Below are 17450 nucleotides of genomic sequence, written 5' to 3'. Positions count from 1 at the left end.
TCTAACTCCAAAGTCCTGAGGCTACTTCCTCTGGGAAGTCCTTCTTGAGCCCCCAGACCTGAGGCAAGGGTCTATCCCTTCTGCTCCACAAACCCTACCACTATCATAGCACCAGAAGCTTTGATTGACAATTGCCCATTGGCCTTTCTGGGTTCCCTATGAGATTGTGCTTCTCATGGACAGAGGCTAGTCCTTTTGGACCACAAATTTATTCCCAGGGTGACTACAGTGACCCAGGATACTCCCTTGAAGGAATGGAAAGAGGAAACGGAAGAGTGAGGTTTTACAAGATCTTCACTCTTGCCTCCCCCAAATTCCACTCCAGCTGTAGGTTGTCAGAAGAAAGAAGTAAGGAAGTGTTGATCATTCTTTGCTGAAGCTGGTCTATGGTGGATCCATTATGGCTGCAATTCCCAAGAAACTTGGACAGAAATGGTGGGTGGAGAGAGGTAAATAAGGGCCACCACAAAGATCACTTTCTTGGAAGGAAAGGCGGGTGGAAACCAGAGGGATCCTTTCTCTGACCTTGGAGGATAAGTGGGGAAATGGAATTCCAGTGGAATGGTGGTAACAGCTATTGATCATGACAGAGGCTAAAAGGGTTGGGTCATGTCTGCCATGGCTCATCTTGGCAGTTGCACTCAAATATGACCTGCACTATTCAGAATCTGAGTTTGGACTCTGAACCATTATAAAAAGACTGGATAAACTAAATATAAACATTCAGAATGCAAATTCTAAGAAATAAAAAGAAAGTGATGATCTTTATTAAAACCCCAAGGCAAATAGTATTTAAAGAGGACACTGATATACATAGGACTGCTGTCACTTCCTCACTCTAAAATAGAGCTTGTTCCAGCCCATCTCACACATGACTATTATGTAGAACGAGCTGTAAAATATGACCGTAAAGCACTTTGCAGACATAAAATGCTACATGACAAATCCTTACTACTATTTCCCATCATTTAATGTCTGAAAATAAATGTCTACCAATTATAATAATTTTATGTGACTTCGATGGCTGCTGGCTCTTACCAAACATGGAAGTAGAAACTGGGCTATCTGTGGAAGGCAGAGTGCCTTGTAGGTAAAATTGCCTTGCTATAATACATTTGTTTGAGTCCTTCATATTGAAAAAAAATTGTTTGCCTGTCTGGAAGATTCTGAAGGTAGATAAAATGCTTTACTTGCCATTTCCCTCCCAGACCGTATCACACAGTAGGTAATTATTATAATATGTTCATTGAATGAATTAAAGATTGCATGAATTAATGATTCAAGATAAACTAAGGGTACAAGCTTCTAGGTAGAATGGGAGCCATCAAACACTTTCCCTAACCTGGACACACACATTGCTTTATGACTGGAGTAGGATCATTGGCATTGTCAGGGAACTGGTCCAAGTTATTTCTGTATCGTGCATTTCCTCAGAGGTTAGGACTGTCAGGTTTAAATCTTTTCCCCTCATGCACTATAAAAACTGTTTTTATTTTGCATTCATGATTCAGTTAGCCATTTTCTTGGAAAGTGTTAGCACTATTTCATTGTCCAGATTAGGATCCTCTTCACTTCATTACCCACCCCCAAAACAAAAACAAAAGCCACTGCAGTTCATACTCTAGACATCAAACTCCTCATCTCTAAAGAGTAGGGGCTGGTCCAAATGCTTCCTTTCAACTTAAGACTCCATGATTTTGTGAGGACACCTCAGTCTAGTGCCTGCCAATGGAATAGAGTCGTTTTAAGAAGAAAACAGGTTAGGGAAGGAGCTGCTGGGCAGCTTCAGCCATTTAATACTGTGCTTGACAATACAATTCACCTTGTACTCCTTCCTGAATCACAGCCTCCAATATGCTGCGTGCCCCTGACAGCTGGGGCACCATTTGCTGAGTTGCGGCAAGATACGCATTTTGCAACCACTCTATCTCACCCACGCAGGAAACCATTTACCTTCTGGCTGACCTAGCAACCAAATCATAAGCTCAACAGAGAAGCTGGGGGTGATGTGGAAGCTTAGAGGGGGAAAGAATAAGATTGCTCTATGCAGGGTTATTGTCCAGATTTATTTATGGCCCCTAAGTTAGACCCCCTCCACATGCTATTGGCTGAGAACAAGAGGGCTGCTATTTAGCAGTAGGATGATTTTTTTAAAAAAAATAAAATCCTTGAAATGATTACATATTCCCAAAATTCAACTTGTAACTGTTTTACAAAACCAGAAGACTGTTCCACAATGCCTGTATGTGTGGTCATTAACTACAATGGTCTGGGGCATGGAGCAGGATGTGGACACACCACACACTCCTACTGAGATTACAGTCAGGAGCTAGGCATTGCTTTTCATTTTGAGTTTAAAATAAAAAAGAAGACAAGACTGACAAATGAAATATTAATATGGAGCACCCGCCAACAGGTTCATAAAAATTAAGTACTCCTTTTGCCTTTTGCCTCCTCTGCATGGTTTCTCTTTCTGGAATCGAACCAGCTCTCCTTGTCATTATCCAATCGATATGGCCAATGGCAATCCTGGGCACTTGGAAATGACATTCATGTGCTCTCCAGCAGCTGCCATCCATCTCTTGCTTTTCCTTAATTTCTGCTGACATACATGTTTGCTCCCACAAAAGGCTTAGATTTGTAGGATAAGAGCATTGGGATTGTGTCCATTTGGCCTAAATTTGGGGATGTGGTGACATTTTAATGAGATTTGCTCATTGTAAATCTTAATTGATAGGACTAAAGCAAAACCTGAGTCACTAAACATTGACTGGCTCCATCTGTGTTGGGAAATACAGGTACAGAGTGGAGCATTCAAAGACTGCAACTCTCTGATGTGTGTGTTTATTGGAAACAGTGTGGAGAAAAGAATAGTTATAATAGTAAGCTATAACAGTAAGTAGCCAAGAAAGGAGGGTGTTGACAGAGGAGGAGGTAGCTGAAGGAGATACTAGGTTTCCCCACTTTATCACTTCTCTCCTTCTCCATACAGAGCAAGAGACATCACTGTGGCTTGGTTCCTTAGATGTACTTCTGTATGCTTTCCTACATTGCAGAGACATCCAAATGTCTTCAGCTGATTAAAATCAATAGGTAAGTTTGGGGCCAGGTGCAGTGGCTTATGCCTCTAATTTCAGCATTTTGGGAGGGAGAGGCTGGAGGGTCACTTTAGGCCAGGATTTTGAGACCAGCTTGGGCAACATAGTGAAACCCCATCTCTGTGAAAAATAAAAAAAAAAAACTAACTTGGCATGGTGGTGTGTGCCTGTGGTGCTAGCTACTTGGGAGGCTGAGGTGGGATGATCACTTGAGCCCAGGAGGTTGAAGCTGCAGTGTGCCATGATCGCACCACTGCACTCCAGCCTGGGTGACAGAGCAAGACCTCATCTCTAAAATAAAAATTTAAAAATTTAAAGAAACAGGTAAGTTTGAGGTGTCGGGTTTTAGCATCGCAAATGCTGCAGTAATTAACAAAGTGACTTGTGAGCTGCAGAGTCCAGCATGAGGCCCTTCTTGTGAGACTTGGTCACCCCCAGGCTCTCCCAGTAGGATGTGCTGAAGCCCCTCTCCACCCTGTCCCTGCCCTCCCAGACAATGAGAGTGCTGCTGGGCCATATGCAAGAAGCCCTGAATGGTAAGATCTCACATCATGTGCTGTCCTGGGCACCAAGGGGGGGCCTTGGTGGTGTGTCCATCAAATCGGAGTCTTCCTTCAGCTATTTGACTGGATTTCTCCTCCAATTCCAACTTCACACTCTATTCATTTCCCCACTGGGCTTGAAGGTTTGTTTTGCACCCTGGGCAATTAGATGGGGACTGACAACCAGCCTGGTCCCATCCTGCCTGCCCCATTTTCCTGAGAGAGCACAGTCCCTGAGATGACCGAGACTCAGGGAGTTTATCTCCACTTTGATACTATTTCTACTTCATCCTGTGCCTCTAATGACAAAGCAGTCAAGTGGACAGAGTCCTACTTGATCCAACCTCATGAGAAAAAGACTTCATTCTGCTTCAAATGTCTTCAGGACACATGTGTCAACTATCTTAGGTCCTTGGAAGAGAGTCTAAATTCAGGCGTGGGATATATCATGGTAATCAAGTTAATCTGCCTAATTTCTCTTCTCCACATATCAGCAGATAATAACAGGATATAAGTAAGGAAGACACTTGAAGGTTTTTAAGAGGACAGCATGTGTTTCAGACATGGCCTCTCAGCTGTGGCAGGAGAGAGGAGTTAGGTGGAGGATAAAGGACAAGGCTTGGGAAGGTACAGATGGAGATAGAGGGTCCTGAAACACACAATGTGAAGCTGAGCTGTTCCATTGCCCTTTTTACCCCTTCCCTGCTGGGGCATAGCTTCACAGGACAGGGCTTCCCATTTCCTGCTACAGTGCAATTCTGACACCAACTACCAGGGTTGGTGCAGACTTTCCTGGTTGAAAGCACAGGCCCCCAAAAAACTCCCCACCCTTCAGACCCCAGCCACAAGCCCTGGGGTTTCCAGGCCACCCACACATGATTGAAATACAGGCCACATGATTGATATCTGCAGCCTTCCCCACTCCCCCAACCCCTCTAAGCATATGATTGGCGTTTATGGCCTGGATAGTCCCTATCCTGAAACTGTCAAGGGCATAGTCACCTCACCTCACCAGCATGAACTCAAGCCTGGCCTTAGGGGCCCACCATGAGTACCAAAGACACTCCTATCACTCAGAACATTCCAAGGGTTTAGAAATTCCCACCCAGGAGCCTAGTCAAAGACCGGCCACATTCTTTATCGTAGAACGTCTGCCTTTCTCCTCTCTGCAAAGCCAGATGGGCTGTGAAGCAATCAGTCTCAACCAGCGGCTCTCATCCCTCACCAGTTACAAATGGGCTTCCTTTTACAAAACTGGAATTGAGACTTTAAAACAGAGGCCAAGTCACATCTTGTTTTACAAACTTGCTTTACCATGGGATTTCTTTTAGCTCAAACTCCCCAAGGCATTTAAAATCTAACAATAACTTCACTGCATTCGTGTGCTTGCCGAGAGACCGTTCTGCACATGGAGAGCACGGTTCCCATCCCGGCTTATGGTTTCTTGGCAGGGAGACCTTGTGGGGGCTGCCTTAGGGTGTGTAGCTCTGGGAAAATATTTTTACAGGCTCTCATCTCTATACAGAAATTTGAGTTATCTTAAAATCATAGTGTCATCACCATTCTAGTGCCTCACACAATCTTATGAGAGGATACTCTGCCGGCCGGCAGGCATGATCTGCTTGGTGGGACACCCTCTTGGGTCTGGGCCCAACTGAGGACCCTGGGACAACTCCATAGGTGCAGGTCTTTAAGCTCCTTGGGTAGCTGGTCACCCCAGTGAAGTGGGGTAAATAGAGTATTGGAGACACATGAAGACCAAGGCCCCCAGGGGTCCCACTGCCCCTCAGGGATGGGAGGGCCTAAGGCATGGAGCAGAGCAGCCCCACCCCCACAAGTCCCTTGAGTTTGCCAGGGTCTTAGGATGTTTCTGGATGTTGGACCGATTCCTTAATCTCTGTGTGTCTCTTTCCTCATCTGTAGAATGGAGGTTATAATAGCAATGACTCCTTAGGGTTAATGGAAGGATAGAACCAAAGTAGAGCCTGGCATAAAATAAGTGCTTTTTTAAGGTATTAGTTCTGTTTTATGGTTTTGTTTTTTTGTTTGTTTGTTTTGTTTTAGTCTTGCTCTGTCACCAGGCTGGAGTGCAGTGGCGCCATCTCGGCTCACTGCAACCTCCGCCTCCCGGGTTCAAGTGATTCCTCTGCCTCAGCCTCCCGAGTAGCTGGAACTACAGGTGCACATCACCATGTTTTACGGGTTTTTTTAAAAATTAAATGTTATCCTTTAATCCACCCAACTCTTTAAATAACTTCCTATTTGAATTCACATTTCACTGATGAGGAAATTGGGATTTTTAGAAAATTAAAGTAATTTGTCCGAGGTCACACATATATTTGGTAAGTGTCTGAGTCAGAGTTTGAGCCCAGTTAAGTCTGACTCTACTGCCTGATTATTTTACTATATGCTCCACTATCCCTCAATTGCTCAAAAGTCAAATTTATGTTATCTTTAAAAAAATCGTGGCTAATGCATACAAAGGCAGGTTTGTGTGGCCTGATATCAGCACGGGGGCATTCTTTCTGGAGTGCAAGCTGTAGACAACTTTGGCTGCCAGAGGACCTTCTAGAAGCAGGAGCTGCGTGGCAGAGTGGAGCCTATAATGCCAGCTTGCCAGCTTATTAGCAAGCATGTAAACACCAAGAAAGTGACACTACAATTATTTCTCAACCCAGCACCCAGTGCCACAACCTGCCTTCCTTTAGGGACTAACAGAACTTCATTCAACCTTCCCTGTAGGCTCCACCAAGCACTGGAGATTCCTCTGTTCCTGCAATCCCCTGGGGGATATTTGAACATCCTATTCTTCAGCCTTGGCTTTGGGAGGGTGGCATTTACAAAGGAGCTCCCAGCCAAGCTTAGGTATGGGGAGGAATCACTTAGCAGCCTGCCTATGAACAGAGTTGAAAAGGGAATAGATAACTCCAGGAGCAGCCTGAAGGCAGCTTCAGCAGAAGAAGGGCACATTAAGATATAGAAGAGAACAACAATTAGAAGTTAGAGGAATCCACAAAAGTGAAAGAAGTCATTGAAGTTGGGAAGAACCCATTAGGCTTGGGCCCTTGGGCACAGCTAAGAATATCTGTGCCAGGTACAAATTCCAAGCCCCATACGTACAGATTTGAAGCAGAAAAGCTAAGAGGAAAGGCAGGGAAAAGAAGGCACTCCTACCATAAGCAGAAGCAAGTTACCCAACCAGCGAACCTCCCTGTTAGAACTATTCCAGCTATACCAATGTCACGGACATCACCAGTGAGTTCAGAAATTTAGTAGCCAAGGAAATATGGCTCTAGAAAACTGAGGTTCTAGATCAGTGAAGCTGGAAGCACCTCAGTTGTGATTCTGACATAGGTAGGAAGGGATGACAAAGACATATTTTTGTGACTTTGTGGGTCTGTGGAGAGCAAAACAGTTTCAAATGATTCCACAAAGCAAAATGATTCCTCTTCTGAAAACTGAATGTGAGAAAAACCACCAAAATCCACCTATTCAAACCTTCAGGTGATTGAGCCACATCAGGATAAGTATAATTTGGCATTTTTATATTTGATTCAGAGGTAGTCATAAAGACCTTTTCAAAGAGGTAGGAAATGAGGCCGGTGAGAGCAACTGTGAACGGGAAATGTCAGGACACCAGAGATAGTGCAAATGAAACAGAATTGAGCCAAGAGCTGCAGCAGGTAATTTCAAAAGGCTAAGGTCATCCAATCTCTCTCAGTGGGGGTGTGAGCTTTTCAGCAACCAGAGACTTTGCAGCTCACACTTCCTTGGGAATTAGTCAAGGTCATATGGGCTGACTGGAGGTAAAAAGGAGGCTGATCGCTAAATCTCCTTGCTGATGAGGAGCTGGATCTGAGAATGCAATCCAGCCATGAGTTCTGGAAGGTTTCCATGACTCCACTCAAAATTGGGTGCTGGCTATGGTGTCACTGACATTTGCCTTCGTGGTTCTTTGCCCTTTCTCTTTCAGCTCCTAACAGGACCCACTTCTACCCCCAAACACTGGGCTCTCTCGCCATGCAAGGCCTCCATTCATGGAGTTGACAGAGAAGGCAAATGATTTATGCTCTAGGTTTGGTCATCTAAAGCATTGCTTTCCTATCCCCAGAACTATCTTTGTTGCTGCTATTGTTTTTGTTAATAATAGTAATTAGATATGAAAGACAATGAATGTATCAGGAGGGGATGAGAAGGAGCCTTCCCTCCTCCTTCAACCCCCACTGAGTTCTAGTGCTAATCATTCTGGGTTTAAAGCCAGGAAGCTCAACTTCTAGCCTCTGCCACTTAGGACACTGTGTGATCTTCAACAAGTCATGACACCTCTCAGCGGGGCTCATTTTTCTCATCTAGAATGAGGAGGAAAGGATGATTTCTAAAAATCTGCTTCAAAAATCTTCTAAATTCTATGAGCTCCGTGTGAGTGAAAGCCAGGCCTGTTAGCATGTCTTGGATCTAACTCCATAGAACAGCCCAGGGGGTGTGCAGTGCCTTTGCCAATGTCTATTATGTCTACAACCCATTCTCCCTGAGAGTGAGACAGGAAAGCCAATGCGAAACGTTACAGAGCCCACCACGCTGGCCTGGGTTGCGTGAGATTGTGGCCAGAAGCGAGGATTTCAGACATCATAGTCATTGATGTGAGCAAACTTTTTCCTTCTCTACTAATTGAGATGAAGGCAACAGGAAAAGAATGGCCATGCACCCTGAGAGGCAGCCCAGCTCCACATGGGCCCAGTGGAATATTTGCTGGCCTATTTGGAAGTTAGAGAGAAAAGATTATGAAAGTAAATACTATGTAAAATTTCTTTTTTTTTTTTGAGACGGAGTCTTGCTCTGTCACCCAGGCTGGAATATAGTGGCGTGATCTCTGCTCACTGCAAGCTCCGCCTCCTGGGTTCACGCCATTCTCCTACCTCAGCCTCCCATGTAGCTGGGACTACAGGTGCCTACCACCAAGCCCAGCTAATTTTTTGTATTTTTAGTAGAGACGGGGTTTCACTGTGTTAGCCAAGATGGCCTTGATCTCCTGACCTCATGATCTGCCCACCCCGACCTCCCAAAGTGCCGGGATTACAGGCGTGAACCACCATGCCCAGCCTAAAAATTTTTCTTTCAAACAAAGCCTAGTCCTCTCCCCAGCACTTATTTTTTATTATTATTATTTTTTAACAGCTCTAGTGACCACAGATTCCATACCAGGAGTCATTTTGCTCAAGAAGTACTTTTCCTGGTCCATGTTAGGCTTTTCATAACAGTCGATGATGAAAAGTCTTGACAGCTGCTGTTTGCATTGTAGGTGGGGACAGGTGAGTTGACATGGAATTATTTGTGCTTCTTTTGTGCAAACATTGAATAACAGTTACCTTCAGTTGAATTTTACCAGGTCAAGTAATTCCACTTTAGTAAAACCTAACTCAGGCTTCCTATTAAAACAGAAGTGAAGAACCAGGGGCACCTTTAGCTAAGGAGGAGAGAGGCCTAAATTTGGTTTTACTGGCACCCAAGGAACCATCATTCTTCATTTCTTGAGCTCAAAGCACTTGTTTTTGCCTACGAATTAATTACTAGGAGGTGATTTGAGCCCGTGGTCACGCCCACTAGGTATAAGGCTTCTGACAGAAGACAGATTCAGTAATCACTGCCTGGCATTTCCAGTTGAAAAGGGTCCACCCCAAAATTAGTTACGGGATGTCTCTCAACGCGTCCATGAGAGATCCAGGCAGCATCTCCAAGGAGAGTGTTCAATCTAATCTCAAGACAGAGGAATGGCCTTATTTTGTGATATTGTGCTTTGTCCCCATGACAGGTCATCTCTTTTTCTCTGCTGATTTATTTCTGCTCCAGGTGAAATCCTCCAGTATGTGGCCCTTCCGGGAGGACCTTCCTGTTTGGCACGCACAGCCAATGAGCTGTGAAGCACTTGCAGAGCTCAAAATAGAAAGTCTGCAAGCACACTGCTCCCCAGGGCCTAGTCTGTGCCTGCTTGCTCAGATGCTAGGGGAGTGGGGCTAGGAGGGCTGGCTTCTCCGAGAAGGCCAGGCACCTCTCAGGGGTGGGCCTCAGCACAGAGGGAATATGATTGCTACGTCACCACCCTCATAGTTTTAGAAATCATTTCAGATCTCTGCCAATTGCAACATTATCACTAAGCCCTGGATTCCCTCCCCAACCTAATATCAAGAAAAAGTTGATTGCTTTCTAAGATTAAACACAAATTTTAGGATTTCTGAGGGTATGAAAGGTACTTGGCTATTATCAACATCAGAGAGAGCTATTAAGAGGAAAGAAGGGCAAGAGCTTTGAACAAACAAACAAAAGCCTTTCTCCTGCTCTGCTAATCCACCTTGAGATATGATGACTCATGTCGGGTTGCCTTGGTAACCATGACGTCAGAAGAGGGAGTGTGTGTGTATGTGTGTGTTGGTGGGGAATCCTTTCACACGTCCATCCTGTGCCTCATCCTGTGAGTGCCATGAGCTGACCCTGCATGCACAGACATCGCCCTTTTGCACCTGGAATCATTTTGCTGTTGCAGGGTCTGACCAAGGGCTGCTTGTCATTGATCATTTTCTTGGGGTGAGCAGTTTTGATGGACAGGGTGTCTGTCAGTGGCCCAAGGGCACCCAGAGTATGATCAGAGGCTCTGCTAGCCTCCTTCTCCATCCCCCCACTAGCTTTGCTGCTAGAGTCTGTTGTTTGTCTTCATCAAACGAAGACCACTGCAGCCCCAGGGTGGTTTTAGTTTTTGGGAAGTCTGGTCTGTCCTCCCAGGCTGTAAGTCTGGCCCTGTATAATGACAACCAGGTGGGCACATTGAATCAGAATTAGAAAAGGCATCACCAGCTGGGGAAGGGGGTGTAGACTGTGTGGGTCCCTAGCTTGCCTTTTTTATCTCTAAGTCCAAAGAGAAACTCCTGTAATCCCTAGTTTGCTCTGGAATGCCAGCTGCAGAGAAACAGCCACAACAGTCACTTGTAAAGAGAGGCCCTTTCTTTGAAGCAGAATTTGCAGCCATGGCTAAACATTCAGGTGAAATCACATCACAGCAAATCCTTTCAGGCCGAAGTGGCTCAGCAGAGCTATTCTATATCCTGGGAAGACTTTGGGATTCAGCGAATCCTCTGCAATGAATGATCCTGTGCAGTAACCATTTTACGTGGTTCTAGTCCAGTAACTGTTACCCATACTGTGAAAAGCTCTGTAAAATGAGATCTGTCTGAGAATAACTTGTATCCCAGAAGCAGTGGTGGTATTAAGAGGCAACATGGGGGCCGGGCGCAGTGGCTCACGCCTGTAATCCTAGCACTTTGGAAGGCCGAGGCGGGCAGATCATGAGGTCAGGAGATCCAGACCATACTGGCTAACACGGTGAAACCCCGTCTCTACTACAAATACACAAAATTAGCCGGGCGTTGTGGTGGGTGCCTGTAGTCCCAGCTACTCAAGTGGCTGAGGCAGGAGAATGGCGTGAACCTGGGCAGCTGAGCTTGCGGTGAGCCTAGATCGCGCCACTGCACTCCAACCCGGGCGACAGAGCGAGACTCCGTCTCAAAAAAAAAAAAAAAAGCAACATGGAGCAGTTAAAAAATTGACCAGTTACAAGTAATGTGACCTTAGACAAGTCTCTTTAATTCTGTGACCTCAGTTTATTTATTTTTAATAAGTTTATTTATTTTTAATGATGAGGCTAGTAGCACTTTTCAGGGGCTTGGTGAGAATTCAGGGAGAGAGTGTGGGAAAGTGCTTCGTGGTCTGGGATGGAACATTCCAACAGAGGCTATTACCATTGCTTCAGATGAGACTTGAATCCCGGCCAATACAAGTACATCAAAATGCTGGACATTGACATTGTCTTGTCATGAGAATTGTAATGTCTTCCATTATTCCATGAATACTATCAGTAGAAAATTTGGAATTTTTTTCTAGCTTTATTGAGGTATGACTGACAAATAAAAATTGTATGTGTCTAACAGGTACAGTGTAATGATTATATATATATATGTATAGTAGAATTCTTACCATAATCGAGTTAATTAGCATTAATCTCACAGTTACCCTTTAATTTTTTTTTGCAGTGAGAACACTTAAGATCTACTCTCTTAGCAAATTTCAAGTGTACAATGCATTATTATTAACTATAGTCACCATACTGTACATTAGATCTCCAGAACGTATTCATCTTATAACTGAAAGTTTGTACCTGTTGATCAACATCTCCTCATTTCTCCCACTTAAAATTTGTAATTTTATTTTATTTATTTAGTTTTTTTGAGATGGACTCTTGCTCTGTTGCCCAGGTTGGAGTGCAGTGGCGTGATCTCAGCTCACTGCAATCTCTGCCTCCCCGGTCCAAGCAATTCCCCTGCCTCAGCCTCCCAAGTAGCTGGGAGTACAGGCATGCACCACCATGCCCAGCTAATTTTCGTATTGTTTTAGTAGAGATGGGATTTCACCACGTTGGTCAGGCTGGCCTCGAACTCCTGACCACCCGCCTCAGCCTCTCAAAGTGCTGGGATAAAAAGACAGGTGTGAGCCACCATGCCTGGCCCAAAATGTGGAATTTTAAATAAGAATCTCACACATTATATTTAAGGTATGTGCTTTCTAGATCCCTTGCTGTTGTGCAACCAGGAACATGAAGTCATAAATGGGGCGGGGCTGGGGGAGGGAGAGGGACACTTCCTGCAAGCTGTTGTTACTAAGGCAGCAGAGTAGAAAGATGAAGTGCAAGGACCTGGAAATCAGACACACCTGGGTTCCTGGTGCGCTTCACTGCTTCCTGGTCTCTGATATCAGGCAAGTCACTTAACCTCTTTAATCTTCAGTTTTGTCTCTTGTAAATGAGCCGTAATAATGACTTATGAGTTTCTTGTGATATTTAAATAAACCAATATATGTAAATGCTTAATCCATTGACTAGTACACAGTAAGTGCTCAAAAATGTTGGTTATTAATAATTCCCGTAATCAATTGATGTTTCCTCATCATTGAATGTTTCTTTTAAATATGGAACTTAGAAAAAATCACTCAGCTCTGAGTTCATTTTGCTGAAGGTTGAAAATGTTAGAAGACACCCATATCTGTCACCATTTCCACTGATGACTTCAAAGTTGCAGTGCTTAGCACACATGTCATAATGCAAAAGCACCTGGCACAGTACTCAGCATGGCACATGGTGAGTGTTCTGGAAACTTACAAGAATGGGATGAGAACATGTAAGCATCTGCAATGCCAGGCTCAGGAATTTGGAATGACTTTGATAACCAACATGGTGCCATCAATGGTTACTGAGCCATAGAGGTGCAAGATCATATCCAGGCTTTAGGAAGACAACTCTGAGAAAAGGATGCAGAATGAGTTGAGGGGGAAGATGTCTGGATGCTGGGAGATTATGGCTGTGCTGCCAGAGATAAGATTATGGCAGTATAAGAACAGAGAGAATGGGATACACTGAGAAGCATGGCAAGTGTAGGACCTACAGGAAGAACTTGGAGCTGGGGGTCAGGGTAGAGAAAGGAGTGATGGTGAGTGGAAGGTTTCTAGGTCAGGCAGGTGAAGATGGGCAGTCGAGGAAGGACTGTCAGGGTTGGGAGGCCCCCGTTCATCTGCACTGTTGGGTTTGAGGAGGGGCTGGTGAAGGGGCATGAATATAGAAATACAGTTTAGAGCAAAGAAGAGACGGCAGGGCTTGAGCTAAAGTAGAGGGGTCTTCTGCCTAAGGATTAGTGCTGAGGCCATGGGATTCTCTGCCCATATCCAGGCTAGGAGGGAGGAGCAACCCCAGGGGAAGAGTGGTCAGAGAGACCACTTTCTGTGAAAAGGGGAGAGTGGAGTATCACGGACATCAAAGGGATAGAGCATTAAGACTTGTCCAACCAGGCTTGTTGCAAGAGTCAAGGGAGGCTCCAGAGTCAAGGAGGCTGGATTTGTAATGAGGATGCTCCTCAGAACCCTAAGCCATCCCCTTTAAAGAAATGGAAGGAATGAAATCATGTCCTTTGCAGCAACATGGATACAGCTAGGGCCATAATCCTAAGCAAATTAATGCAGAAACAGAAAACCGAACACCACATGTTCTCACTTATAAGTGGGAGTTAAGCATTGAGTATACATGGACATAACTGTGGGAACAATAGACGGGACCATCAGAGGGTGAAGGGAGAGGGAAGTGGGTTACAAACTACCTCACGGGTACTGTCACTACCAGGGTGACGGGATCCATACTCCAAACTGCAGCTTCACACAATATTCCAAGGTAACAAATCTGTGCATCTACGTACTGAATCTAAAATAAAAGTTGAAATGTAAAAACAAAACAAACAAAAAACAGCAATTAATGGGATCACAAAAATATAAGAAAACACAAGATAGAGGGGGTAGCGAATACAGTAGCACAGTTTTACACGTATGAAATCCTTAGGATATGCATGAATATGATAATAAATATGGTACTTTTTTCAATACAAGGATGTGCAGTTAAGTAGTCGGGGAGGGGGCTGAGTCCAGAAGTGAGTCAGCTGCCCAGATATGACCAAGCATACCTTGGCTATAGATACCAACTGCTTTAGTTTTGAGCCTTGCCAGGAATGATACCCTCCCTTCTGGAAGCTGCATGTAAAGGCTAATGTTTCAGGAGAGGAGCAGGAGTCGGGAGACTTGGTGGGAACCAGCTGTGCGACCTGGGGCAGGTTTCCTTTTCCTTTCAGGTCCTTATCTCTAAAATGAAGTAATTGATCCAGGTTATCTCCAGAGTGTCCCAATACACTCACTTCTTCTCCTTGTGGTAGGAGAAATAAACAAAATATAGTTAATTTTGATAAAAAAGATATCAAAGAAAAACCCCATCAAGTCTCAATTGTTTTCCTCTCTGGTTTCCCACCCACGTCCAAGTCAATGTCCTCTCCTGCTTCAGTGCCTGGTCTTGGCTAGGACATCACAATGCTTTGCTTCCAAATCTAGAAGACAGAGGAGAGGGGAAAAGAGGAAAGATAATATGTCACTTTTCTTGCCTGCCAGTGATTATATTTGGAGGGAAGGTGAGGGGCAGATGATAAATCTTATTGGATCCCCATCTCACAATAATTCTGTGGAACATATAGAGCGGGGATGATTTTCCATATTTTGTGGTCGATAGAACTGAAACCAGAGAGGTTCAGTAGCCTCCTGAAACTCATGCAGATAACTAATTAAACATTTACTGGATACCTCCTATGCTTGACTTCAGGGAAACAAAGATGAATAAGGCACTAGCTGTGTGATCTGAAGCAAATGACTTAACATTTCTGGTTTTAGTGTTATCCCCTATAAAAAAGAGGGGACTCCATTCTATGATTTGCTAGGTCCTTATGTTTCACACATTATGGTTTGGTCTCTGCATCCTCCTGTTCTATCACAGGAAAAGGCTGAGCCTTTGCCTGGGCTCTAACTGGGTCTAGGTTGTGTGAACCTCTAGATGCAGATAACGGGGGCAAGAGGTGAGTCGCTGGTTGCCTTCCAGGCAGATGTAGTTAGAGAGTTGGCTGCAGAAAATGATTTTGCTCTGTGTCTCCAAGATCATGGGCAGGTGGGAGCCCAAAGAGAGGCTATCAGGATTCACATCAGATTGTTAGTTGAGGGGAGTTATTACTTTTAAGCCAGCACCACCTTAAGCACTGCCTTGCTTGTTTGCTGTCTGGGACATTCTTTAGCGTTTTTTCAGCCCGCAGCTCCCATGGGCAATACAGGTCACTCTTCAGTCAGTTCCCCTGATCTGTCCTTGCTATTTCAATTCCTATACTTGTGGAGGATCAGTAGCAGAGGATAAGCCAGACTAAAGAAAGATAAAATTATCAATGTCAATATGAACATACCTATTTGTATGCAAGTTCATGAACACACTTCGCTGTGAGCCCACGAGAATGTTCAGCATAACCACCTGCCAGGGTTGTGGTGGGGTGAGGAGCAGGGCTGACTGTCTGGCTCTCACTTTCTTTTCTTTTTGATATGGTTTGGATCTCTTTCCCCACCAAATCTCATATCAAACTGTAATCTCCAGTGTTGGAGGTGGCGCCTGGTGAGAGGTGATTAGATCATGGGGGTGGAGTTTTCATGAATGGGCTAGCACCATCCCATTGTTCTCATGATGGTCAGTGACCGAGTTATTGTGAGATCTGGTTGTTTAAAAGTGTGTGGCACCTCCCCACTCTCTCTCTTCCTCCTGCTTCAACCATGTGAAGTGCTGGCTCTTCACTGTAAGTTTCCTGAGGCCTCCCCAGAAGCAGATGCTGCCATGCTTCCTGTACAGCCTGCAGAATCATGAGCCAATTAAACCTCGTTTCTTTATAAATGACTCAGTCTCAGGTATTTCTTTATAGCAATGTGAAAATGGGCTAATACACTTTTATTTTATTTTTTTTAATTTTATTTGGAGACAGGGTCTTGCTGTCACCCAGACTGGAGTACAGTGCTAAGATCATAGTGCATTAAGCTAAGATCATAGCTTAATGCAGCTGGGCCCAAGGGATCCTCCTGCCTCAGCATCCTGAATAGCAGGAGCCTCATGCCACCACACCCGTTTTTTTTTGTTGTTGTTTTGGAGACAGGATCTTGCTGTGTTGCCCAGGCTGGTCTTGAACTCCTGCCTCAGCCTCCCAAAGTGTTGGGATTACAAGTGTGAGCCACCACCTCTGGCCAGGCTCTCACTTTCTAGGTGGCATTGTGGGCGAAGTCTTAAACTCTGTGCTTTGGTTTCCTTGCAGTAGAGTAGAGATAATAATAGTACCTACCCGAAAGAGTAGTTTTGAAGACACAGTGTCCTAATTCATGTGAGGTGCTTAGAGCAGTGCCTGGCACACAGTAAAAACTTAAACTATGAACTGCTCATCAGTTCTTATTATCTATAGGCTGTTAGTTCACAGGCTCACACAACGTCTCTTCAGAGCTCTTTGAGGATCTACAATTCTAATCATAATTCAGCCTTTCTTCTTAGAGTAGCTTCAGATCCTGACATTAATTTCCTCAGACATTTAAGGAATCACAAGGTAATGGGTTGTTATTTTCTCATTTTTTTTCAAAGTGAAAGCAAGTTTATTAAGAAAGTAAAGGAATAAAAGAATGGCTACTCCACAGACAGAGCAGCCTATTATCTCACTTTATCAATGAAAAGATTTGAATAAAAAATTAAGTATCAGTTTGTGCCCAGTCTCCTTGGGCGTCTATAACAGATATGGTAGAAGTATCTAGAATCTTGCCTGGCCTGGCTCATCTTACTGTCAGCCCTGCCAGCTGTAAGGGTGCACAGTATTCTCATCATGCTGGAAGGATCCTGTCCCACCCCAGAAACATGGCTGGCCTTTTCAACCAAAGCACCATCCCCAGAGACTCCAGTCCTGGAGTCCTCATGACACCCACGTCCTGAGGGACCCTTACCCTAAATCCCCAAGTTGAAAGTTTGCTAGGTTACAGCTGACCCTCAGGGGGCCTAGAGCAAAGAAAAGGAACATGTCCTTCCTCTCTGTGGCCAGGGAGGGTCCCTGCACATCCAACCAGCCAAAGTGCTGCTGTCCTTGGAAGGCTAGGGTGGGAGTGGCAAGAGGGGTTTTTTAGGACCTGTATTATTTTTTTCTTCAATCAAAATAAATGTTCATTATAAGGAAATAAGTTTAGATTATTCAGATAAACAAAAATAAATGAAATATAACCTATATGTCCTATAATATAAAATATTCACCTATAACTTTATTTATCTCTCATAAATACCCAAAGGAGTACAGTAGCACCAAGGGAAGTATGCTATACAAATAGATGTCAGCATTTGGTAAAGTAGAAA

This window comes from Pongo pygmaeus, chromosome 7 (assembly GCF_028885625.2).
Source record: "Pongo pygmaeus isolate AG05252 chromosome 7, NHGRI_mPonPyg2-v2.0_pri, whole genome shotgun sequence".
NCBI classification, from domain to species: domain Eukaryota; kingdom Metazoa; phylum Chordata; class Mammalia; order Primates; family Hominidae; genus Pongo; species Pongo pygmaeus.
This window is presented reverse-complemented; position numbering follows the sequence as displayed.